Consider the following 11,939-nt stretch of genomic DNA (forward strand, 5'->3'; position numbering starts at 1 on the left):
AGAAAACGTGTATTCATCTGGTCTTTCCCTTTTTTTAATCGATGTGATAAACATCAGGAAGACGCAATTACCATTTGATATGTAAACATATGATGTAGTTCTCTCTCTCTCTCTCTCTCTATCTTTCCGTCTTTCACACTGAAACATTTTTTCTTCATATTTTATAGATCATCTCTGCTTAATTCACAATATCAACAGTTTCATAACTTTGGATGATTACGTCCTTGAATCACCATATCAAAGAAACCATTATCATCATCATCATCATCATCAACAGAACGTAATAAGATAGACATCCTGAAGATGTTTGTATTTAATCGAACATAGATCTCCCTGCCTCATCTGTTTCTCTCTTTCTATCTCGTATCCTCTGAAAAGAGTTGCTCCCTTACTATCTATCTCTATTTAGTATGCCTGCTCCATTGCTATTCCTCCCTCCTCCCTCCCCTCTTCTCTCTCTCTCTCTCTCTCTCTCTCTTTTCTCTCTTTCTCTCTCCTAATTTTCATAGGTACCCCTTTCACAACATGAACAAAAGTAAGTTAACCCGAGGAGGAATTATTACGTCATTCCATTTAATGAGACAGTTTTGTGCACAATTTGTCAGAGAATAAAGCAGCTGATTAAAAATTTGACAATTTACAACTTATCAATGTATACCCCTCAATGGTTTCATTTTCACGTTTTATCTACACAGCCATGAAGAACATATGTACAAGATTGCACTCTTGAATGCATTATATCAAAACAATCAAATTTCCAGTGAATTGACTAACCTGTTGTCAACACAAAACTATATTGGGCTACATGTAGGCAAATTGTACTATATATATTTATTGAATGTTTATATTTTAGAGACAAGGTTATGAATTCGTTGGGGTTAGGGTTAAGGTCAGTGATGACTGATCACCGATGATTGTTTTTCTCGCATTAATTTGAAAAAAGTCTCAACAAACAGAGCAGACGTCTGACCACATGGAAAAGATCCAGCTAGTATACTTTCCGATCTTCTCGAAGCTACTCTTCCCCTACTGTTGAATTAAAGCAAAGAGAGAATATAAAGATTTAGTAAAAAATATTAAAACAAATTCTAAGGAATTTTGTTGACAATGTGCATGCACCGATTGCATTTCAGAAACAGTATTGTTATGTGATATGGTGTGATTCTGCTAGTGGGATAATGAAGATGTGTATAATTATGTGCACTCTTAAAGCAGTTTACAGTTGGGTACAATTTTGCAAAGAGGTTAAAATGGGAATATGCATGTTTGTTGGATGAAATGTACCCAACCTTGGTTGATTACCCAGTGTTGGCAAACTCTTACCCAATGAACTAACATGGTTCCTTTCTTCCCCTCTTATGTGTAAAATTTCACGCAACCCTAACAATTATGAAGATACATATGGGAAAAATATGGATTGGGTAGAGCCTGACTTCTATAGAAAATAAGCATGCCCTTCATAATGTTTTTAAAAAAAATGTTATGCAAAGTCTCTTTGATCGAAATTATGCGCACTTAAAAGCCTTCTTGTGTCATGATTGTTAAGTACTCCTTAATTTGTATTCTTTAAAACAACAACACATTCATTTAAAATTACAATGCCAGTGATCATGACCATCGTAAATATTACCAATAAAATTGTTTATGTCTGTACTGCACATCCACGAGTCATATATCAGCGTTAAAAGTATTGCTATTATCAACCTAATCATTACGTTCACAATGGCATTGATCATTTTGAGGCTGGTAACAGAGGTGGTAAAGATAAGAGCGAAAGAAATATATTGCCGACTTTTCAAGTTTGTCTTCCTTGACCTTTCTCATTTTCATAACTATGTGATAGAGGTGTCGTATCGAAAAATGGAGAGGTGGATTATTATCATTCATAGAAGGAGCATTCTATTTCTTATGCATTTTTTTTTAGATTTGGAAATATTGTTCATGCTTGACTTACGAAAACAACCTAGTCTAACTTTTTTTTTAAGTGCGTACACTCTATGATGCAAAAATAAAAGATTAAAAAATGATTAAAACAATAATAAATCAATAAATCAAATCGAATCAAACAAAACTTGGTTGGTAACTAAAGTTATCACGAAAGATCACCGGCAAGGATAATAAATGATAGAAAGTATTTGGTCGGATTATGTCGAAAAATCATTGTCATGTTAGCACATTTCGATAGGTAACCGCACAAGCATTTATATACGACTCTTGGAATTATAGTGCAGCGGCTTAGCAAGAAAATTGTGCACTTTTTGATAAAAGCATGAAACTTCTAGCATAGTTTGCTTTCACCATAAGATTTATTTTCAGATGTGGAGGGAAGTCAGATTTGACCTCTGATGACCCTGAGAGGTCAAATCCAAAATGGCCGCCAGGCCGCATGGTCTAATGTACAAACATGCTTAAGTTTTGAACCAAATAGTCCAGAGAAACATTTAAGGTGTCATTTCCAACTAACTTGGGGATGCCAATTCATTTTGTAATACTTTTAAGATCGCCTGAACTCAGGGTTTTGCATTTAGGTCAAGGTCAAGGTCAAAATTGACTAAAAATAGCAAGTTTTGAATGGTTACAAATGGTTAAATCTCGTTTATTTGTCATTTGTTCTCAAATTTCTTTAGGAATGGTTCCCCTGCATAGTCCTCCACCTTAATCCTTTTTAGGTAGTCTATTTCAGTTTGATTAGACCTCTGATGAAACTGAGAGGTCAAATCCAAAATGGCTGCCAGTCTGCAAGGGCTAATGTATAAACGCAGTAACTTTTGAACCAAATAATCCAGAAAAACATTTAAGGTGTCATTTCCAACTAAATTGGGGATGCCAGTTCATCTGGTAGTACATTTGAGATCGCCAGAACTCAGGGTGTGGCATTTATGTCAAGGTCGAGGTCAAAATTGACTAAAAATAGCAGGTTTTGAATGGTTACAGAAGGTTAAATCCCCATTATTTGTCATTTGTTCTCCCTAGCTATGTTCTCAAATTTATTAAGGAATGGTTCCCCTGCAGAGTTCTCCACCTTAATCCTTTTCAGTTAGTGTATTTAACAGTTTGATGTGACCTCTGATGACTCTAAGAGGTCAAATCCAAAATAGCCGCCAGTCCGCATGGTCTAATGTACAAACGTGGTAACTTTTGAACCAGTGTAGAAAAACGTTTGAGGTGTCATTTCCAACTAACTTGGGGATGCCAATTCATTACGTAATACATTGAGATCGCCAGAACTCAGGGATTTGCAATAAGGTCAAGTTAAAGGTCATATTAGGCCAAACAAGTGCTGTTTTCTTTTTTAAAATAAACTTTGCCTCTATTTTGACACTTAAGGTTTCATTATTTTAAAAATTAATAAAAAGACCCGTGTACCACCACTTTGACTATCCAGGGCCAAATTTCATAGAGCTGCTTATCGGCTGGTTCTGTGCTTACGTATTAATTTCTACTTCAAAGCACTGCTAACCGAAAGCACACGAAAATGCATTAACCTTACGCTGCTTACTGGACGAAAATGAATTTTGTAACAATGCAATCCATTGTGAACGTACAAGGTGGACGCCTTGTTTTCTTGCTAACCAAATTTGTCTGCTACAGTTATAGCACGAAAATTTGCTTACCGGTTAGCAGCTTTATGAAATTGGGCCCAGAAGACAAAAAAAGCTATTCCAAATACGACCTAAAACCTGTTCATAACCACAGCTATAGATATTTACATGAATTTAGCACTGTCCACAACTTATGCATATCCTAATGATGGTAACGATCAAAATCTAACAGTCTCCAGAACAAGATCACAGTTCAGTGCATCCTTTCTTGCAGCGACAGTGGATTATTCATGCCACAATTTTTATGCTTCCGGGAGAGTGGTCCAAAGAGGCTGCCACCCAGTTGTTTCGTTTGTCCAGCCCAAGTCAGATGGCTCTGCATCTCTGGATTCTTGGCCAATATCTGGTTTCAACAGTTGGCCTGGTAGCAAGTGCGCTTGAGGTGCTGCTTGAGTGCTGCCTGGGATGGAGGAAAGTTCTCCAGGTTTCTAGACTTCTGTGCGAAGAGCTGTTTCCTGGCATCATTCACTATCATGCTCTCACTGGTTCGGTCGTATTAGCACCACAAATCGCTCTGGCAGTAACATTGATCCTTCACTGACCTCCCTAGGCATGCACAGGAGTTCATTGAAGGAATCATTCACCTCTGGGAAAGACTTCTAAGTTTTTCCTGTGAATGTAGAAACAGTGTGACACCCGGTGAACATGAAAGATTGGAAGAGTCATACATTGTGTCAGACTCATGGTGGCAACTATCATGATTTTATGAAAAGCCTTGTACCGAAAGCTTGATCTGACACCAAAAGCGATCCCCAGCATCAGGAGCTGTCTTGCTAAATGAAGCCACGGCCAGTTCAACCGCATCAGTACCAACAATACGTATGGATACCCTTTTACACCCATTGGACAAGGCCTGCCAAGTGTGACTCAGCAGCAGAGCAGACTACTCCACTTCAATCTGTTGCATATTATACAGTTCCTTGCCCTGTGGTAGAGGAAGGTAAACGGCTTCGCGTGACATGAAATCAAACAATTCGGTTTTGTTCTCATTGAATCGAAGGAAGTCCTTCCAGCTTTCTGGCAGCAAAATAGAAGGAGCCACCCTTTTTCTGGTGCCCTTTCCCTTTTCCTGCCCTATTGAGGCTTTCAGGCTAGCAGGTAAGTATACACCATAGCCAAGGTCGATGCGGATGCGGATGCTTTTCTCGAGTTGAGCAAAGATGTATGGGGCAAACACTTTTTCTCCATACTCTTGAAATGTTCTTGATGTTCCAGGGTTGAGCATTTGAACCACAGCTTCACCATCAATAATTATTGCTTGGGCCACAGGTGCACTATTGTTTTCGAGCAGATTTGATTCCAGGCAGCGAAGTAGATCTGCTTTAACTCCAAACCGCATTTACCTCCAGTTAACAAAGCTGGCGGGACTGCCTGGTTTTCATGAGAGAAGAAATTGTCCATATCTCCATCCCTTGTCTGACACGAGATGTAAATCCTCAAAAAGTGACCACAGTCACTCTTAAGTGCTGCAAGCTGTGCCTTCTGTTTTAACATATATATATATAACCTTCGCCGGCTGCCGACTGAAAAATGGCAACTTGTTCGTATGAAGTGTTTGTGTGACAGCTAGGTGTCGTACACTGCTCTAGCCTTTCTGTCACAAACTTTGTGTACTGCTCACCTAGGGTCTCAATCCTTCTCCCCGTTTCAGCCAATTGGATGTCCATGATATGTCGCTTGTGCCAATGACTAGTATGTCTTGACTTTGTTCTAGAGATGGATTCCCCATCTCTTTCAGTACTGTCAGAAGTTCCCATGCATCCCTCAAGAATGCTGCCTGCACTCCAGGTTGCTGGTCAAGGTGATGTTTGTATAGTGTTAGCAGAAACGTTCGTTTGCTTTATGGCATGTTCCTCAAACTCTGTAGCGATTATTTAAATTACTTAAACCAAATAAAACACAAAGTAACTTAAAGAACATCTTACCAGTATTATTGAGCAGTAACGGAAAGGAGCAGTTTCCCTGACTTGAACTGAGGTTTGTACCGTATACTGCCTAGCTGCCCACTGATATGGTCAGTTACAAGACAACTACTGGTTTGGTGCTATAATTAGTGAAATAAACTAACTGACAGGGATTACGATGGAGACTATGCAGGGCCGGGAACCACTCCTAAAGAAATGTGAGAACATAGGGGGACAAATAAATGGGAAAACTTTTTGTAAACATTCAAAACTTGCTATTTTTTTAGTCAATTTTGACCTTGACCTTGACTTCATGCAAAGCCCAGAGTTCTGGCGTACCCAAAAGTATTACCAAATGAATTGGCATCCCCAACTTAGTTGGAAATGACACCTTAAACGTTTTTCTGGACTATTTAGTTCAAGAGTTAAGCGTGTTTGGACAATTATTAGACTATGCGGCGGACTGGCAGCCATTTTTGATTTGACCTCTCAGGGTCATCAGAGGTCAAATCTGATTTCGCTCTACATCTGAAAATGAATCTCATGGTCTGCAGGGGAACCACTCTAAAAGAAATTTGAGAACATAGGAGCGAACAAATGACAAATAAATGGGATTTGTTTCGTTGTAAACATTGAAAACTTGCTATTTTTAGTCAATTTTGACCTTAACCTTGACCTAAATGCCAAAGCCCAAAATCTGGCGATCTCAAAAGTATTACCAAATGCATTGGCATCCTCAATTTAGTTGGAAACGACACCTTAAATGTTTTTCTGGACTATTTGGTTCAAAAGTTAAGCGTGTTTGTACATTAGACCATGCGGACTTGCGGCCATTTTGAATTTGACCTCTCAGGGTCATCAGAGGTCAAATCTGACTTCCCTCCACATCTGAAAATGAATCTTATGGTCTAAACTAACTATGCTAGAAGTTTCATGCTTTTATCAAAAAGTGCACAATTCTCGTTATATGGGGAGCTAATCCGCTGTACTATTATAGGTCGGTCGTTTTGTAATTATCGTATTCGTTTAGTTGGTTGACAAGATTAGAAATTAATTGCTTACTTCTACTCCTGCGGGGAGTATAAGGCATGTCTTCCTCGACATCCAACTCATTATCATTGTCGATCTCATCTTCCTTGACTAAAACAATACCAAAATAAAAGACGAAAAATGATCGAAAGAATAATAAATCAACAAATCAAATTAAACGAAATTCGGTTGGCAACTCAATTTATCACAAAAAATCATCGGCAAGGAAAAAAATTGATAGAAAGTATCTTTCTTGTCAGTGCAAACTTTCTTAAAATCTGGTCGGATAATGTCGAAAAATCAATGACATGTTGGAAAATTTTAATATGTGACCGCACAAGCATGAAATTACTTGGTCGGTTGCTTTGTAATGGTATTCGTTTAGTTGGTTGACAACATTAGAAATTAATTGCTCACCGCCTTTGACGTTTTTCTCGACATTCAACGCATTAGAATTGTCGATCTCATCTTCCTCGACTAAAACACTTGCTGCCACGGCCAAGGCAATCAGAAAGTAGAGAGCAATCATGGTTTTGGACGCCATTTTTAAAGTCTAAGGAAAATGGAATAAACATGAAATACATTTTTGAGTCGGTACATAGCTACGGTGAAATTGCAACACGATTGAGAATGTCAGCATAGATTCGCGACGTACTGAAACTTTCCTTTTACCGCTCATCAAGAATGAACACAAGATAGATAGATAAATAAATAAATGGTATTTATTGATTCATTTCCATGTATCGCAGTTACAAGTAACTGAATTGTGCATGAATAAAACATTGATGGTGAAGACAATTATACATTTCAAGTGATATCACAGTAAAAAGTAACTGAATTGCACATGAGTAAATTGCTGGATAAAAGCAAGTATACATTTTAAAATGTCACACTGCAATCTACATAATTATGAAGAGCGTGAATATACTATATACCATTAATCTTTTACAATATTTCAATTTAAAAATTTGAGTTAAAAAGAAAGAGAGATGGGAAAGCAGGAGAGAGAGAAAGAAAAAGAGAAAGAGAGAGAGAGAGAAAGAGAAAGAGAAAGAGAGAGAGAGAGAGAGAGGGGAGAAAGGGGACAGATGGACAGAGAGGGAAAACAATTATGTACATGTTGATAAAATACAAAGATACATTGCAAGACAAATATGAATATTATAAGGTGAACATTAGAGATATTAAAATATAAATATAGATATATATATATATGCATCGCATTCTTCATGTCATAAAAAATTCATTGACTAACCAAGCCGAAATCGAACAATATGAAGTTATAACGGAAACTAAAGGAACAAATTGCGCTCAACTAAAGAACGGGCTTCGAGACGACAGGCTGCCTTAAAATACGGGAATTGCGGGTAGCTCTGATCAATGCAAGGGGAAGGCTTCAGAATGTCTTCATTCAATCATATTCTTTGCTTTCTGAAATCATGGACCTTCTATCAGTGGCGGATTCAGGAGGGGGGGAGGGGCTCCTCTGAGAAAAAATATAGTTAAAACACATAAATTTTACCCTTTTGTGGAGATGGCGCTCAAGGGGGGGGGGGGGTGCGATTTTTCAAATTATCGAGGGCCCCCCCCCCCCAAAAAAAAAAAAAAATTGTTCACATCCCCCCCCCCCCCCCCCCCCCCCCCAAGGAGCACCATTATTTTTTTTTTTTTCCAAAATAAATTGAAAATTGTGCCGGCCGATAATTTGCTCAGTCATCAATAACTGAGAAAATTAAAGTTTATGAAATTGTCGGTACAGTTGAAGAGGGGGTCGCAATATACGTTACAGTGTTGCCAATTTGTGTTTTAGTGATGACAACTTTAGGAAGGTACTTGTAAGTCTGTGTAATGGGCCCGTAATGGGTCGGTGACGACAAGTTCAGAAACAAAATGAAAACGAAAGAAGCTCGGATATACAGTTGAAGTCCACTTTATTATTTATAAAGTCAGCGGAAGCTCCAGTAGTTACAAACGAAGATTAATTATTTAAGAACATTTTGAAATAGCTGATTCTCTCAGAGGCTGGGCGGCCCTATAGACGAGTAAAACTAGCAGCATATCCTAAACATGGTAACGGAATGAAATAAAACTCAGCTACAAAATCCCGCACATATGGCATTTAAATACTCCGGCACCCGACGAGGCTTAAATATCACATGATAATATTAGCCAATCAGGAGGACCCTTACGAAGACAACCAATTACAAGATATGATATATAAAATAACCCTTGGGTCATCCGACCTCTAGATCAGTTCAATCCACCAATTAAAGATGAAGTTGAGTTCTGGTCATGCGATTGCATTGTGAAAGAAACGGTGTAGAATCAACCAGAAAAGGTTGATCATCCAGCATGTAAGAATTTGTGTGTATTGCAAGGTTCTGGAGTCATCAAAATGATAAGAAATTTGGCCAAGTCTTGGTAAAGTTACAAACACTGTACACAGAAAGATGTATATGGGACTACACGAACACGTGGCGTAAAAATCATACCCTGGAGTTTTACGATGTTACATGACATATTTAGAATATGAAGGCATTTGAAGAGCCATGCTTTTCAGGGAACATGTCTTATCTGATGTTCTTCCACACTTGAATGATAAGAATGATAATGCTCACAAATTATTTTTCACCTCTTCCCAAAACTCAACCTTCTCTTTAAGAGAGGAGTATTAATTAAACAATGACAAAGCATAATAGATAGAGTGACTTGAACTAGGCACCGACGAAAATGAGAGGAGTCTATAGCTTCGCGAGAATGTCAGGTCCCCAGAAAAACAGTCTATTGTCTAACGTAATTATCGAAAATGAACACCTGTAATCTAATGCAGGAATTCAAGACCAGGGGTTGTTTACCCGTTCCCGGCATACTATCGGGAACATAATTAATGCTATTCAACTTTTAGATGTATATAAAGTCAAACTAATAACCGTACAATTGATCAACTCAACCCGACTCCTATATTGCTATAGCGCCCCCTTTATTTCAATGTGTTGCCTAAATTAGCGTACCACTACATCTGTGTAAGCAAAGAGTCAGTGTAATAACTCAAGGTGAGTAATGAGGATTAATGCCTTACCAAAGGACGCCTATAGCGCCCTTTAGTGTTACGAACCCGGGACCTCCCGATTACGAGGTCACTGGGCCATCGCACCCCTCAGAGTTGCCAAAGCATAGCTCCTGATTAATGTGCACTAAAAGCCCGCTCAAAAAGAGGCGAAGAAATGTCTGAAGAAATGCAGGCAACAACTGAATATACATTAGTTATTCCCAAATCCACACCAGTCAACCACCAAAAAACACTATACAGTTGCTGCTTCAAAAACATAGAACAACATTCCCCTTTCCATCAGAGAATTAAGCTGTCTCGCCTCTTTCAAAAGACTCATTAAACATATTTCTTCTCTTAGTAATAAAGTTTGATTTACCTATTTTTGAGTTTTATGTTTCTCATCACATTATGTTACTTTGTATAGAGTAGCTTACGATTGCACCATGTGAGAGGGGGGGGGGGGGACTGGGGAGTCCTAAAAATGATTGTCGATACTCTTTCTGTCTTGAGTGTGTGTAAGCCTACTATATCTACATCACCAAGCAAGCCGATACTTAATAAGTAGCATCGAAGGTACTTTTCGTTTTAGCGCTACTAAATAATCGAAATCATTATCAATACAATTACAAACTGACGAAGTCAGAAAGACGTCTCATATGTAACAGACATAATGTAAGAGATGTTGGGCCTACCTGATTTGGATGCGGTGTTCGAGTAGATTTCGGTGAAATGATGATATGCTTTCTCGTAGCTTGATGTGACGAAGTGTCTCTATCCAGCTTCCTGTTGAAGTACTGTCAAGATAGCTTCTAGTTTTATAAAATATCTAAGCCTGCCATGACTATCTGTTCGTAACCGACAAATCACCGCAATTAAATATAGTGTTCAATTCAATTCAATTCAATTTATTTTGCCAAGCAATAAACAAGCATACAGGGTGAATAAAACAGTATACCAGATACCACACAATTACAATTAATAACAAAGTTGAACCCAGAAGAAGAAAAAAAAAATCCATTTACAAACATCAATAAATATCGTTAAAAATACAAGGAAAATTGATTAGCCTGGTAGCAGTCAGAAAAGGAGGTGGTCCTTATAATAGTAATAGTGAATAAAACAATAGACCAGATACCACACAATTACAATTAATAGCAAAGTTGAACACAGAAGAAGAAAAAAAAAATCCATTTACAAATATGAATAAATATCGTTAAAAAAAGAAGGAAAATTGCTTAGCCTGGTAGCAGTCAGAAAAGGCGGTGGTTCTTATAATAGTAATAGTGAATAAAACAATAGACCAGATACCACACAATTACAATTAATAACAAAGTTGAACAAGGAAGAAGAAAAAAAAATCCATTTACAAACATCAATAAATATCGTTAAAAATACAAGGAAAATTGCTTAGCCTGGTAGCAGTCAGAAAAGGAGGTGGTCCTTATAATAGTAATAGTGAATAAAACAATATACCAGATACCACACAATTACAATTAATAACAAAGTTGAACACAGAAGAAGAAAAAAATCCATTTACAAATATGAATAAATATCGTTAAAAACACAAGGAAAATTGCTTAGCCTGGTAGCAGTCAGAAAAGGAGGGGGTCCTTATAATAGTAATAGTGCAAATTTATAGAGCGCACACACCATCCCGGGACGCTCATGGCGCTAGCTCAGCAACAGTTCTCTTTGATACAAGTAAAGTAAATAATTTTGCAATATTTTTATAACCCATTTGAATCCTCTGCTCTGCCCGATGAGGGCCGGTGCCCTCCAACTGCTCTGTTCACTGACAATTTAAGGGACTAGCCCAGTCAGCACATTATTCACAGGAGCTCTAGCATCTGAGGCCAACAGGCCCCACACGGACAGCCAATGAGACTAAAGGGTGATAACTAATTAATTTCAGATGTATATACAAATAACATATAAATTATGGATTCATTAAAATAAACTGATACAACTTACAGATGGAATAGGCAAGTCTTAAGATGAGTTTTAAAGGTGGAGTACGTTGCAACACAGCGAAGTGATGAGGGAAGCTTATTCCATAATTTGGCTGCTGCATGCGAAAAAGCATGGTCTCCCCATGAATGACGGGTACGGGGAATTTGCAGCAAATTATCACTTCCAGATCTTAAGGTACGAGTTGGATTGTAGGGGTGTAGTGAGTCTTTAATATACTGCGCCGAAATTCCAGGGAGAGCCCGATAAACAAGTAACATAATTTTGATGTGGACCTTTTTCTGGACAGGTAGCCAGTGAAGAGAGCGTAATATAGGCGTAATAGAAGACATTCTTGGTGTGAAAGTAAGGAGTCTTGCACTGGAATTTTGGAGGGATTGCAGT

The 11,939-nt window shown here is 38.1% G+C and overlaps 1 long non-coding RNA gene across 1 annotated transcript; it reads right to left on the minus strand.

Moving 5' to 3' along the window:
* Window positions 1-849: 849 nt before the first annotated feature.
* On the minus strand, window positions 850-10,388 carry LOC115921676. Its single transcript, XR_004063033.1, has 4 exons — window positions 10,280-10,388; window positions 6,953-7,088; window positions 6,569-6,646; window positions 850-1,029 (listed from the first exon to the last, which is right to left on the minus strand). It is a non-coding gene; the product is annotated as an uncharacterized LOC115921676 (long non-coding RNA).
* Between the last annotated feature and the right edge of the window lie 1,551 nt (window positions 10,389-11,939).

The sequence above is a fragment of the Strongylocentrotus purpuratus genome, unplaced genomic scaffold (genome assembly GCF_000002235.5).
Source record: "Strongylocentrotus purpuratus isolate Spur 01 unplaced genomic scaffold, Spur_5.0 spur5_scaffold_10, whole genome shotgun sequence".
In the NCBI taxonomy this organism is placed as follows: domain Eukaryota; kingdom Metazoa; phylum Echinodermata; class Echinoidea; order Camarodonta; family Strongylocentrotidae; genus Strongylocentrotus; species Strongylocentrotus purpuratus.